The sequence below is a fragment of the Zingiber officinale genome, chromosome 3B (assembly GCF_018446385.1).
Source record: "Zingiber officinale cultivar Zhangliang chromosome 3B, Zo_v1.1, whole genome shotgun sequence".
Classification (NCBI taxonomy): domain Eukaryota; kingdom Viridiplantae; phylum Streptophyta; class Magnoliopsida; order Zingiberales; family Zingiberaceae; genus Zingiber; species Zingiber officinale.
This window is the reverse complement of record NC_055991.1, coordinates 24,998,752-25,014,675: the sequence shown is the minus strand read 5'-3', so window position 1 is coordinate 25,014,675 and position 15,924 is coordinate 24,998,752. Positions and strand designations below refer to the sequence as shown.

Sequence of the window (15,924 nt, the reverse complement as noted above, 5' to 3'; positions counted from 1 at the left end):
ATAATATATTGCATGTAGAATCTTATTCTTTCTTTGTCCTAAAACTGCTCCTACTACAAAGTCACTAGCATCACACATTATCTCAAATGGAAGATTCCAATTTAGGGCTTGGATTACTGGAGCTGAAGTAAGAGCACTTTTGATTTTATTAAAAGCCTCCATACAATCATTATCAAAGTAAAATTCAACATCTTTAATCAATAAATTTGTTAATGGCTTAGAAATCTTTGAAAAGTCCTTGATAAAATGACTATAAAATCCAGCATGCCCCAAAAATCTCCTTACTCCTTTTACATATTAATCAGTGGGGGTAACTTCTCTATTACTTCCACTTTTTCTTGATCCACTTCAATCCCACGTTCTGATATTTTATGTCCCAAAACAATTCCTTCTTTAACCATGAAATGATATTTCTCCCAGTTTAATACTAAATTCACATATTCACATCTTTGAAGAACTGTAGAAAGATTTAACAAACAAGTGTCAAAATCATTTCCATAAACTGAGAAATCATCCATAAACACCTCCATAATTTTCTCTATTAAATCTGAAAAAATTACCATCATACATCTCTGAAAAGTAGCTGGAGCATTACAAAGCTCAAACGGCATATGACGATAAGCAAAGATACCATAGGGACATGTGAAAGTAGTCTTCTCTTGATCTTGAGGATGAATTGGAATTTGAAAAAATCCTGAATACCCATCTAGATAGCAAAAGTATGAGTGCTTAGCCAATCTCTCAAGTATTTCATCAATAAAAGGTAAGGAAAAATGATCCTTTCTAGTCTCTTTATTCAACTTCTGATAGTCAATGCACATTCACCACCCTGCTATTCGTGTTGGAATCAGTTTATTATCATCATTTTTAATAACAATCATCCCCCCTTTTTTCGGAACCACATGTACCGGACTCACCCATTGGCTATCTGAAATTGGATAAATGATCCAGACATCAAGAAGTTTAAGCACCTCCTTCTTCACCACCTCTTTCAGATTTGGGTTAACCTCCTTTGATGTTCAATTGAATTTTTATAACCCTCTTCAAGTAAGATTCTATGCATGCAGAGAGAAGGACTAATCCCTTTAATATCATCAATTGTGTATCCAATTACTTTTCTATGCAACTTCAACTCTTCAATCAATCTCTGTGTTTCAAACTTAGTTAAATTGGCATTGATTATAATTGGGAAAGTGAAATTTGGCCCAAGGAATACATATTTTAAGTTTAGTGGTAATGACTTAAGCTCAAGTTGAAGTGGCACTATTTCTGGCACAGTTGGCTCTTGCCCTATCAACTTAACTTCTTCTTTTAGCAATTTTTTCTCTAAATCCTCTTCATCTTCTAGAAACATATCATCCTTTTTATAATCGTTCAGATATTCCTCCTTTTTGATTGAAAATACTTCCTCATCAAATATCTTTGAAAGGGGCTCACAACACCAAGGAAATAATACTTGAAGAGCATTTTGATCCAGAGTAATTCCTTTCTCATCCTCCTCCTTTCCCTCAAATGCATTAACTGTTAGGGTTGTATTATTCTGCCCTGACCAATCATTAAAATTCGATGTAATCCTGCAAATTATCTTATAGGCTTCCTCTAAGCTCTTCTTCATAAAAGATCCTCCAGATGCTACATCTAATTGACTTTTGTTTAAGAAAGAGAGCCCAGCATAGAATAAATGCATTATTAACTATCTCTCAATACCATGATGTGGACATAACTGTAAAAGAGATGAATATCTTTCCCAGACTTGATGCAGTTCTTCCCCAACAAGTTGCTTAAAATTCAAGATTTGACTTCTCAAATAAATAGTCTTCTGTGGAGGAAAATATTTGTCCAGGAATCTCTGTTCTAACTCATCCCAGGTTTTGATACTTTGAGATTGCAGAGAATTATTCCATCTCTTTGCAGCATCTTTTAGACTAAAAGGAAAAAACCAATAGCTATATAACATCAGATGGAACTTCCTCATATTTCTGAGTATAACAATATCTATAGAATTCCATGAGATGTGAATAAGGGTTCTCAATTTCCAGACCCCCAAATTGAGCTTGCTGAATCATTGAGATAAAGGATGGTTTAATCATAAAATTTCTTGCTTGAATTTCAAGATAAATAATTGGCCCTAAATATTTTACAGACTTTGGAGCTCCATAATCTCCTAATGGTCTAAATACAATGTTTAAATTGCAAAAGAAGAAAATTAGGAGATACAAATGCAATTACAAAGATCAAAAAGAATTATTAAGAAGTAGTAAGGTATACAAGATGAAAATAGAATTCTAAAGATTAGTTACAACTATGCTAATGAAAAGAAAAGAAAAGTTATGTTTAGTCTAACTCAATTGATAATCTCTAATGTTATAAGCGCAGTCCCCGGTAACGGTGCCAAAAACTTGTTAACGTTCCACAAGTGTACGGATACGTCATCAGTAATAAAGAAAGATATCATATCCACAGGGACTGGTTATAACCACTAAAGATATCTCAACACGAATTATCTAAACAACTAATTAATTGATTTATAGAAAACTAAGTGCAACTATGGAAAGTAAAAGCATAGAAACAGGAGTAAAGGCTATGATAAAAGGATGTTCTAGGAGTTTTGGTTTCTTTGTAATATTATTCAATGTAAATGATCTACCAAATCTTATTTCTCAATTGTCCTTCATTTGTAGAAGATTGTCAATTCTCTCTTGCAATAGACAACCGGCCTAAGACTAAAATCTATATCTAATGTGATCAATTAGGAATGATTCCTATGATGTCCTTACACGGGCTTGCTTGTCACGTGCGCCCCTCGAATAATCAACATAGAAATTCATTACTTCTCAACCATATCAAGATATAAAAGATTAATGCATACAATCTATCCTATCCCCTTGAATGACCTTATTTCCCCTTCAAGATTATCCCTCAATCGTCCTTACACGGGCTTGCCTGTCACGTACATCCCTCGGATAATCGAATGAGGAATTACCTCTACAAGATCCACAAGACACTCAAACATTCAATCAAGTATGGTAATTAAGTCTAATCACAACAATCCACACAAGATCAAATAGATACAAACAAAACAACATCATAGAAATAGGAAATTGGTAAATCCACAAGAGTTTACATCAAATCATATTACAAATACTCCCTCCATCCTAGAACAAAGAGATCTAATCCATAAAACAAGAAAAGAGACCCAAAACAAGAAGATCTTGTTGGGACCGTCGTGTCCGCTAGAGGGAGGTGAATAGCGTTTCTTCGCTCTTGCGTTGATTTGCTTCGTCTTGATATGCAGCGGAAATAAAATACAAACACACAACAAACCAACACGCTAACACCTAGGGTTTACTTGGTATCCACCTCAAGAAGAGGTGACTAATCCAAGGATCCACACACTCGAGCACTCTCCACTAGTAAACAACTCCTTCTTGGTCGCAGCCGGAGGCGGAGAAGCGTCGTACAAACACACACAACACTACAACACTCACACAAGAGAAGATACAAAAATACAACTAAAATACACTCTTCTTCTTGCTTACTTATTGATTGTTGTTACCTCTTGAATCTTGGAGATGCACCCCAAGAGCCTTCAAGAACTGGCGGAGAAGCTCGGAGAAGATCGTCGAAAAATCACTGTGAGCTCGCAGGAAAAGATCGCACAGATCTGCGGAGAAAACGCTCCGCCAAGGATTTAAACAGTGCTCCCAATCGATCCAATCCATCCCCAATCGATTGCCACGTCAGCACCACTCCATCGCAGTCGTCCATCACCTGCATCCTTCCCAACGATCGAATCTCAATCGATCGACCGATCGATTAGGAACATTTGAATCGATCGACAGATTGATTCAGAAGCTTTCTGTGTTCTTGCGATCGCGCGAGAACTCCCCTACCCAATCGATCGGCTGATCGATCGGCATCTCCCAATTGATCGCCCGATCGATTGGGAAGGCTTCTGTGCCGCGAATTATGGTCTCAATCGATCAACCAATCGATTTGGCCATTCCTTCCTTCGCAGCACACTCTAATCGATCGACTGATCGATTAGACCCTGGTTCAATCGATCGACCGATCGATTGAACACTCTAAACTTGACTCAAACTCAAGTCCAAAGTCCCAAACCCAACTTCCGGTCAATCGTGACCTGTTGGGTCTCCATGCCTAGCACTTGGCCACACCCGACCAACCTCGAACTAGCCTTCTAGCCTCCTCCATCAGCCTTGCTTCGCTCGGATATCTCCCATCCTTCACGCCTTGCCTTTAGGAGCTTCCTTCGGCCTCATCCTAGTTATCGGATTATACCACCACACTCGACCAACCTCGAACTAGCCTTCTAGCCTCCTCCATCAGTCTTGCGTCCCTCGGATATCTCCTATCCTTCACGCCTTGCCTTCAAGAGCTTCCTTCGGCCTCATCCTAGTTATCAAGTTCTCCTTGCCAAGTCACACTAAGACTTATCTTGCCAAGACCACATGCTTGGACTTACAACCTTTCCCAAGATCATACTTGGACTTTCCAATTGCCTGGCTCCTCACCAGGACTTTCTCCTTTGCCAAGATCACACTTGGACTTACCTTGCCAAGACCACATGCTTGGACTTACAACCTATACCAAGATCACACTTGGACTTCCCAATTGCCTGGTTCCTCACCAAGACTTTCTCCTTTGCCAAGATCACACTTGGACTTTCCAAATGTCTGGCTCCTCACCAGGACTTTCTCCTTTGCCTAACCTCCAGTTAGGACTTCCACCACTGCCTAAACTCCAGTTAGGACTTCACCACTGCCTAACCTCCAGTTAGGAATTCCAGACGCCTAACCTCCAGTTAGGACTTACAGACATCTAACCTCTAGTTAGGACTTACCCAGTCAAGTCTCCTGTCATCCCTGACCTACTTGACTTATATTCTCATCAACCTGGTCAATCCTTTGACCATATCCACAATCGGACGATTGCCCTAGCAATCTCCATATATTGTTAAACATCAAAACTCAAATCCCGACTCAAGCTTGACTCAACTCAAGCTTAGTCAAACTAGTCAAACTTGACCAAGGGAAATTTTCCCAACAGATCTTAAGCATCTTGATCCCAAAATCCAAGAAGAGAAAGGGAAGAAAAGCTTATCTACGATGAAGAACGGTCTTCGGATCCAATCCTCGTTCTCGGAGTCGATTCGGTGAAGATCTACCCTTAGATCGCCGGAAAATCCCTCCAAGAAGGTGGGGAATCAGCCAAATCTTGTTCTCTCCCAAAAAGGAGAACTCCCCTTTCAAATGGTGGAAGAAACCCTTATATAGAGCAGAGATTTTGGGCGCCACACGGCCTAGGTCATTCTCTTCGCTACCCCTCTCACACGGGCGTGTGATGCACACGGTCGTGACATGTTCTACCACTGCTGCTTTGGCTCTGGAAGGCTTGCACGACCGTGTCTAGGACACGACCATGTACTGCTTTGGCTCTGCAAGGCTTGCACGGGTGAGAATCACCACACGACCTAGGTCACTCTCCCAGACATGGCCGTGTGGCACTCCAAGATGGTGTCTTCCTCCTTTAGTTAGCTTGCAAATTTGGCCTCGATCATAAATTCTTCTCCAAATACGACTCCAACGTACAGAAAATGCACAAAAGCATATCTCCGAACAAAAAGAGTAAATATGCTAAAAGCAAAGCTGGAAGTACGAAAATGCATAGCTAAAATATGCACAAAATATGTGAATGTGCGTCAAAATATGCTAAACAAGTGTATACAATCTACGCACATCACACCCCCAGACTTAAACTTTTGCTTGTCCTCAAGCAAAAATACCGCAATCTTAATTCATATGCTCTACAATGCATTCATAATCCCTAATGTACTTTCCTAACTCTATCAGAAAGTTTCATTAACAAGCATGATCATGGAAGCAAGTCAAGTATGGCTCAAGCATAAGTCTCTTGTGCACAGCAAAAAAAGTGACCCAAACTTTTCAAGTTTCAATCTATGTCCTAGTCAAGTCGTCATCCAGATGGGTTCCTAATGTTTCCGGTGATAGGCACTTACCTGCCACATACTTGGTTCATATTTCTCAATCAACCCAGGGTCTCAAAGGCATGCTCAATCTCAAGAGAAGCTAAGTAGTCATTTCCCCAGTAACCTAACTCAGTCTTAAAGGGGTGACTTACTATATTTCACTCACAACAACTATTTTTTATATCCCTTATTTATTTTTTTATAAGAATTTACATTGTGCAAAACTTATTTACAAATGCACTTTTAGCACAAATGTTGGGATATTTTGATTTTTCCAAATGAGCTTACATGATTTGAGCATCATCCAGTAACCAAAATGAAGTTTGAGAAATCACCATGAAAACCAAGTACTAAACAAACAAGATGAATCATGACTATTTCAATGATATCAACTATCCAAGCTTAAGTATAGTGAAGGTAAGATCCTTAAGGTCAAGCCAAATTTCAAATTTATCTCCATATGATACTTAGCTTATTTCATGTTACCCAAGATAGAGAAAAGAAATATACTAAGCATACTACTAGCATCATTTAAAACATCATAAATCAAGATAATAAGCGTGCTAACATTTTTACTAAAAGATAAGAAAGCATATAAGTGAAGTTTGATGTTCTCAAGATGTATGCCACAAGGTTTTCAAAAGACAGTCAAGTGACTATCAAATGAAAGTCGAAAACAAGCAATCAAAGCAAAACAAAATATAACGTTCCGCAAGTGTACGGATACATCATCAGTAATAAAGAAAGATATCGTATCCACAGGGACTGGTTATAACCACTAAAGATATCTCAACACGAATTAGCTAAACAACTAATCAATTGATTATAGAAAAGTAAGTGCAACTATGGAAAGTAAAGCATAGAAGTAAAAGCATAGAAACGGGAGTAAGGGCTATAATAAAAGAATGTTCTAGGAGTTTTAGTTTCTTTGTAATATTATTCAATGTAAATTATCTACCAAATCTTATTCCTCAATTGTCTTCATTTATAGAAGATTGTTGATTCTCTCTTGCAATAGACAACCGGCATAGGACTAAAATCTATACCTAATGTGATCAATTAAGAATGATTCCTATGATGTTCTTACATGGACTTGCCTGTCACGTGTGTCCCTTGGATAATCAACATAGAAATTCATTAGTTATCAACCATATCAAGATATAAAAGATTAATGCATACAATCTATCCTATCCCCTTAAATGACCTTATTTCCCCTTTAAGATTATCCCTTAATCATCCTTACACAGGCTTGTCTGTCACGTACATCCCTCAAATAATCAAATGAGGAATTACCTCTACAAGATCCACAAGACACTCAAACATTCAATCAAATATGGTAATTAAGTCCAATCACAACAATCCACACAAGATCAAATAGATACAAACAAGACAACATCAGAGAAATAGGATATTGGCAAATCCACAAGAGTTTACATCAAATCATATTACAAATACTCCCTCCATCCTAGAACAAAGAGATCTAATCCATAAAATAAGAAAAGAAACTCAAAGACAAGAAGATCTTAAGCATCTTGATCCCAAAATCCAAGAAGATAAAGGGAAGAAAAACTTATCTATGATAAAGAACGGTCTTCGGATCCAATCCTCGTTCTCGGAGTCGATTTGGTGAAGATCTGCCCTTAGATCGTCGGAAAATCCCTCCAAGAAGGTGGGGAATCGCCCAAATTTTGTTCTCTCCCAAAAGGGAGAACTCCCCTTTTCAAATGGTGGAAGAACCCCTTATATAGAGCAGAGATTTTGGGCGCCACATAGATAAAGCATATACAAAATATGTGAATGTGCGTCAAAACATGCTAAACAAGTGTATACAATCTACGCACATCATACACCCCAACAGAATAGTGTGGCAGAATGAAGGAATAGAACTCTTATGGAAATGGTTAGATCAATGATGAGCTATTCAGAATTACCAAATTCATTTTGGGGATATGCTTTGGAAACGGCAATGTACATTCTGAACTTGGTACCTTCTAAGTCGGTACCCGCTACTCCCACAGAATTATGGAATGGGCGTAAGCCTAGTCTAAAGCATATTCGAATTTGGGGTAGTTCAGAACATGTGCTAAAGGGAGACACTGATAAGTTGGAATCGCGTACAGAAGTTCGTTTGTTTGTGGGTTATCCTAAAGGAACGAAAGACGATTTATTTTATAGTCCTAAAGATCAGAAGGTCATTGTTAGCACCAATGCCCGATTTTTAGAAGAGGATTATGTAATGAACCACAAGCCCATGAGTAAAATTATTCTTGAAGAAATAAGAGAAGACACGTCTACTTTAGTACCAATGGTACAAGATAAGATACCACGAGAAACTGCAACACGTGTTACAAATGATGCGCAATTACAAGCAGTGTCACGTCGTAGTGGGAGAGTTGTTCGGCAACCTGATAGATTCATATTTTTGGGAGAGTCTTCGGACTTGATCCTTGGTAAACATAAACCTGATCCCTGCACATATGATGAAGCACTCCAAGATAAAGATGCAGCATCTTGGCAAAGTGCAATGAACTCTGAAATAAAATCTATGTATTCTAATAAAGTCTGGGAGCTAGTAGAACCACCAAATGGTGTAAAAGATATTAGATGTAAGTGGGTCTACAAAAGGAAAAGAGGGGCAGACGAGAAGGTGGAAACCTTTAAAGCGAGGCTTGTTGCCAAAGGGTATAGTCAGAAAGAGGGAATCGATTATGAGGAAACTTTTTCACCGGTAGTCATGCTTAAGTCTATCCGGATTCTTTTATCTATTATTGCTCATATGGATTATGAGATTTGGTAAATGGATGTCAAGACAGCTTTGCTTAATGGAAGTCTTGAAATCCATATGAAGCAACCAGAGAGATTCATTGCAAAGGGTAAAGAGGATCTCGTATGTAAGCTCAATCGGTCTATTTATGGACTAAAGTAAGCTTCAAGATCTTGGAACATCTGGTTTAATGAAGTGATTTAGTCTTATGGATTTATTCAGTATCCGGATGAGTCTTGTGTATACAAGAAGAGTGATAGAAATGTGGTGGTATTTCTTGTACTATACGTAGATGATATTTTGCTTATTGACAACAATGACAAAATATTATTAGACGTAAGGGTATGATTGTCCAAACATTTTAATATGAAGAACTTGGGAGAATGTGGATATATTCTTGGGATCAAAGTAATAAGGGATCGCAAGAAAAAGATGTTATACTTATCCCAAGCTTCATACATCGATACTATCCTTGCTCGTTTTAGTATGCAAAACTCCAAGAAAGATTTCTTACCTTTTCGGCATGGAGTACCTTTATCTAAAGAGATGTCTCCTAAGACACCAAAGGAAATAGAGGAGATGAAAGCAGTTCCTTATGCTTCGGCTGTAGGAAGCCTAATGTATGCAATGCTATGTACGAGACCGGATATCTATTTTAGTATGCAAAACTCCAAGAAAGGTTTCTTACCTTTTCGGCATGGAGTACCTTTATCTAAAGAGATGTCTCCTAAGATACCAAAGGAAATAGAGGAGATGAAAGCAGTTCCTTATGCTTTGGCTGTAGGAAGCCTAATGTATGCAATGCTATGTACGAGACCGGATATCTGTTTTGCAGTGGGCATGGTTAACAGATATCAAAGTAATCCAGGACAAGGACATTGGACTGCCGTAAAACATATATTAAAATACCTGAAAAGGACTAGAGATTATATGCTGGTTTACCAGGTAGATGATTTGCTCCCTATGGGTTACATGGATTCTGACTTCCAATCAGATAGGGGCAATAGTAAGTCGACCTCGAGGTATGTGTTTACTTTGGGAGGCGCGGCAATAGCATGAAGGAATGTTAAGCAGAAGTGCGTTTTAGACTCCACCATGGAAGCTGAGTATATAGCAACTTCTGAGGCAGCCAAAGAAGCTGTATAGCTCAGGAACTTTTTGATGGACTTAGATGTGATTCATGGTTTACCCAAAGTTATCACAGTTTATTGTGATAATAGTGGTACAGTAGCAAACTCGAAGGAACCACGAGCCCATAAGGCAAGTAAACACATTGAGTGCAAGTACCACCTGATAAGAGACATCGTAAAGCGAGGAGAAGTTGTTGTCGCCAAGATTACATCAGCAAATAACTTGGCAGACCCTTTCACTAAGGCCCTTCCGGCGAGAGCTTTTGATGGGCATGTTGAGGGGATGAGAATCAGATGTATGGCAGCATATATGGCAGCATAGTCTTTTAGTATAAGTGGGAGATTGTTATAATGTATACTTGTTACGCTCCGCAAGTGTACGGAAATGTCGCAAGTAATATAAAAGATTATCGTATCCACAGGGACTGGAATAAGCACTAGAAATGTCTCAATGCGAATTAGCTAAACAACTATCCAATTGTTTCAAATACAAAGTGAAGGTAAACAAATCTAATATTAAAGATCAACAAACAAGAGTTTAGTGTTTTGGGTTATGATAAAGGGAGATTCTAGGAGTTTCGGTTTCTTTGTAAGATTTCTTGAATGTAAATGGTTCACCAATTCTTATCCCTCAATTGTCAAACACTTGTAGAAAGTTGTCGGTTCTCTCTTGCAATAGATAACCGGCTAAGGACTGAGAAATGTATCTAAATATGATCAATTAGACGTGAACATACGTTGTCCTTACACAGAAGCGCACCTATTACTATGCCTTCCTCGGATATCAACATAGAAGCCCACAACTTATTAATCTATCAGGATACAAGAAACTAAGCACAAGATCCATCCTACTCTCTTGAATGTTCCTATTTCCTCTTCAAGATTATCTCTCAAACGTCCTTACACGGGCTTGCACCTATCACGTGGATCCCTCGGATGATCGAGTGAGAGTTTATCTTTACAAAGTCCACAAGAAATCCAAACAATCAATCAAGAATGAGAATTAAGCACAAATCACAATTAATCATTCAAGATCTAATTGATACAAGCAAGACAATGTCATTGAAATAAGAAAATGGCAAATCCATAAGAGATTACATCAATCCATCATACAAATACTCCCTTAATCCTAGAATACAAGATCTACTCCATGAATCGAGGAAGAATACCCGAAGAAACAAAGATTACAAGCATTTCTTAAATCCCCAATCCAAGAAACCAAGAAAAGGGGGAAAGAGAAAACTTATCTACGAAGAAGCCTCGTCTTCGGATCCAATCCTCGCTCCGGAGTCGAAATCGTCGAGAACTCCCCTCGAATCGCCCAAAAATCCTCCCAAGAATGGGAGGATATCACCAAATCTTGCCTTCTCCCAAAGGGGGGAGAGATCCCCTTTCAATTCATGAAGGAGGGTTTAAATAGAGCAGGAAATCGGGCGCCACACGGCCCCATGACACGGCCGTGTGAGATTCACACGGCCATGTCCAGTTCCTTCTCTGCCAAAGCTGCACGGCCGTGTGACTCACACGGCCAGGACCCTTCTGCTCTCTGGAAATGCTACACGGCCGTGTGGTGAACACGGCCACCACCTGCTTGGCCTCTGGAAACCTCACACGGCCGTGTAGATCTACACGGCTATGTAAGGCATCTGCTCTAATTTCCTCAAATCAAGACACGGCCGTGTGAAATTCACACGGCCATGTCCTCTTCCCTTCCTGTTAAAACAACACGGACGTGTGTGGTACACGGCCTGATGCTCTCTCCCTTCAATTCCTTCCAAGCTTGCCCGAGGACGCATAATCTTCACCAATTTCGACTCCTGTGTACAGAAAATGCACAAAAAGCAGATCTCCGAACCAAAAGAGTAAATATTCTAAAAGGAAAGCTGGAAGTATAAAAATGCATAGATCAAGCATGCTCAAAGTATGTAAATGTGCGTGAAAACATGCATAAAAGAGTATATAATCTACGCACATCACACCCCCAGACTTAAACCTTTGCTTGTCCTCAAGCAAAATGCTGCAGTCTAAATTCATATGTTCTACAACACATTCATAAAACCTAGTGCACTTTCCTAACTCTATCAAAAAGTTTCATTAACAAGCGTGATCATGGAAACAAGTAAAGTATGGTTCAAGCATAAGAATCTTGTGCACAGTGTAAAAGTAACTCAACACCCTTCAAGTTTCAATCCATGTCCTAGTCAAGTCGTCATCAAATTTGAATTCCTAATATTTCCAGTGAAAGACAAGTAACCAGTGATAGACACTTACTCACCATTCACTTGGTTCATATTTCTCAACTAACCCAAGGTCTCAAAGGTGTGCTCAATCTCAAGGGAAGCTAAGCAGTCATTTCCCCAGTAACCTAACTCGGTCTCAAAGGGGTGACTTGATAGATTCCACTCATGACAACTGTTTTTTATATCCCTTATTTTTTTTTATTTTTTTTTTATAAGTGTTTGCATTGTGCAAAACTTATTCATAAATGTACTTTTAGCACACATGTTGGGATATTTTGATTTTTCCAAATGACCTTTAATGATTTGAGCCTCATCCAGTAACCAAAATGAAAGTTGAGAAATCACCATGGAAACCAAGTACTAAGCAAACAAGATGAATCATGACTATTTCAATGACATCAACTATTCAAGCATCAAGCACAAGTGTAGTGAAGATAAAATCCTTAAGGTTGAACCAAAACTAAAACTCATCACCATAAGATTCTCAGCTCACCAAAACAAGAATTAAAGTCACTAAATGCCCATAGAAATTCTTGATTCATTAGTCTAAATGAGATTTTTCCAAAATAATCATCTTCATTAGTAAAATGGACATCCAATGAACTTAAAAATTCCAAAACAAGATGAGGATATATAGGCAAATGTGTGTACATAATATCACTCCAATCCAAAAACCCAATCATCAAATCTACATCTTCCCTAATTCCAAGCATATCAAGAACAGTTGGGTCCATATATCTAGTACACACTATCTTTCTATTGACAAGAATTGCAAATCTAGTTACTTGATCATCATTTCTAAACACAATATTGAATTCATTGTCATTACCTTCGTTGCGTGAAGTCCTTTTGCCTTTGCCCTTCACTGGTTGTTTTCCTTTGTCCCTTGATGGCTCCTTCTCTTTGTCTCCACTGGATCCACCACCTCCTTTGCGAAGTTTCTTCAAAATGTTGGACATCTTGATGAGTTTAAATAGGGGAATAATTATCTAGGGTTGGAAAAATGGAACTCAAAGAACAAAACTTTAAAGAGCAAAGATCTTATGTTAGGAGAACAAAAAGTCCAAGTCTTAGAGAGGAGGAGAATCCGGATCTAAGAGATCTTGAGAGATTAGAGAGGAGTTTTTAAGAAATTGGGAGAGAAAGAGATGTTTTGGAGAGTTGGGGGTGTGCGGAACACGGCCAAGATCTGGCCGTGTAAGGTAGAAAGAAGACTTTAATAACTCTCCTACATGGGCCGTGCAGATCCACACGGCCTCCCCCTCTTCCTTCTCTGGATTCTTCGCACGATCGTGTCTGGGACACGGCCTCTCCATCTTTCTCCTCGGGATTCTTTACACGGCCGTGTTTGAGACATGGCCTAGACCTTTTTCTCCTCGGGAGACTCTACACGGCCGTGTTTAAGACACGGCCTAGACCTCTTTCTCCTCGGGATTCTTTACACGGTCGTGTCTGGATGACACGGCTCAAGCACTTCCCTTCTCTGCAACCTTTGCCTGGCCGTGTATAGCACACGGCCGGGCTCTGTTTTGCACCTAACCTGAAAACAAAATCAAAAGAATGCATCAAACTAAAAGAAATTAAAATACAAATCAAAACTAACTAAAAGAACCCTTGGGTTGTCTCCCAAGAAGCGCTTGTTTAAGGTCTTTAGCTCGACCAAACTTGATCATTCACTTCTTTTCCTCGCCCTTGGAGGACAGATATACTTTTCGTTTTTGTTGGGAGATCTCCTCCCAACATCTTCCACCACATTGTCTCCTTTATTTGGTGGCCTTCCATGAGGATGGAAATTTCATTCCTCAAGTTTATAAATGCTTGTCCTGCTACAAGCATCTAAAAGAGACGAGACATGGTTAGAGATATTAGATAAATCATATTCCAACCTTTCCTTACCAATTACCAAAGAAAGCTTATGATTTTTGACATCAATTATAGCTCCAGCTGTAGCAAGGAAAGGTCTTCCTAATATGATAGGAATCCTGGGGTCCTCTTCCATGTCCAACACGATAAAATCTGTGGGAATAACATTCTCATCCACCTCTACTGGCACATCTTCTATAATACCCAAAGGGTACCTGCAGGAATGATCGGCAAGTTGAAGTGCCATAGTAGTAAGTTTAATATTTTTGAGACATAATTTATTACAAATTGAATAGGGAATGAGGCTAACACTTGCCCCCAAATCACAAAAAGCTTTTTCAAAAAATTCTTTTCCTATGTTGCAAGGAATATAAAAGCTCCCTGGGTCCTTTAGTTTTGGGGAAGTGTTCTTCTCCAAAATAGCACTACATTCCTCACTAAGCGCAATTGTCTCAACCTCTCCTCTTCTTCTCTTGTTTGACATGAGATCCTTCAGGAATTTGACAAATCTAGGCATCTGAAGAATAACATCAATAAGAGGTACCTCTACATAAATTTCCTTAACTTTCTCTAAAAACTTGCCAAATTCTTCATCTTTCTTGAGCATTGTAAGTCTCTGAGGAAAAGGGACAGCTTTGCTCTGATGGTTCAGTGGAGGAGTCTCTTCAACCTCAATGGTACTCCCCTCATTAGCTTGAATCTGATTTGGTATAAGAGGAGAGAGCTCTTCTTCTTTTTGTATTCCTTTTGGAGCAGTCACTTGGGAGTCTCCCAAGGTTCGTCCGCTCCTAAGCTCAATTCTATTGCAATGCTCCATAGGATTCACATCAGGTTTTCCTGGAAGTTGTCCTGGTGCTATGGATGATGAGGAAGCTAGTTGGGCAATTTGACTATCCTGGATCTTTTGATGCTTTTCGGAATTATCCATTCTCTGAATGAGCTTTGCTAAATCTTGCTTCATTTCATTCTGACTTGAGATAATTTCTTCAAGCATCTTTTCAATATTTGACTTTGGTAAGCCTTGAGAAGATAGATGTTGAAAATTTTGTTGCCCAGCTTGAAAATTTGGTCTTGGCCCCATAGATGGTCCTTGATCTTGATTATTTCTGTAAGAAAAATTGGGATGGCTCTTCCATCCAGGGTTATAAGTATTTGAGTATGGGTTGTTCTGCCTTTGATTGTAACTCATGATTGCATCACATTGTTCCAGTTGATCGATTTGTGCAGTGATAGCTCCCAATGGACATGAGTCATTTGAGTGCTTTGAACTCCCACATACTTCACAAGATGTACTAATAGCATTGACCATTTTAGCACTAGTCCCCATATTCTCAAATTTCTTTGTAAGAGCGTCCAATTTCGCAGACAAAAGAGTGACTGCATCTACATCAAACTTCCCTGATGCTTTAATTGTTAGGTTTACAGAAGAATAGCCACCACTTCTTTCATTTGCCCATTGATGATGATTTCGTGCTACACTGTCAATAATTTCTTCAGCTTCATCTAAACTTTTATTCATAAGTGCCCCTCCAGCAGCTGAATCAAGAGACACTTTGGTATGATAGTTGATACCATTATAAAAAGTGTGCAACACTAACCATCTTTCCAACCCATGATGTGGGCATTGTCTGAGCATACTATTATATCTATCTCATGCTTCAAAAAGAGATTCTGAGTCAGTTTGCTTGAAACTTGCAATTAAATTCCTCATATGAGCTGTTTTGCTTGGTGGATAGAATTTATCAAGAAACTGTTGCTCACACTGCTCCCAAGTGGTGATGCTATTAGGGGCCAAAGAATTCAGCCATTGCTTTGCCCTATCTCTTAAAGAAAACCCAAATAATAATAATCTAACTGCTTCTGAAGGAACTCCATTCATTTTCATGGTACCACATATTTCATAAAAGACCTCTAAGT

The 15,924-nt window shown here is 39.0% G+C and overlaps 1 non-coding gene across 1 annotated transcript; it reads left to right on the top strand.

Annotated features, from left to right (window-relative positions):
• Window positions 1–15,614: 15,614 nt before the first annotated feature.
• Window positions 15,615–15,720, top strand: LOC121968914. The gene has a single exon (XR_006108429.1). It is a non-coding gene; the product is annotated as a small nucleolar RNA R71 (small nucleolar RNA).
• The last annotated feature ends 204 nt before the right edge of the window (window positions 15,721–15,924 follow it).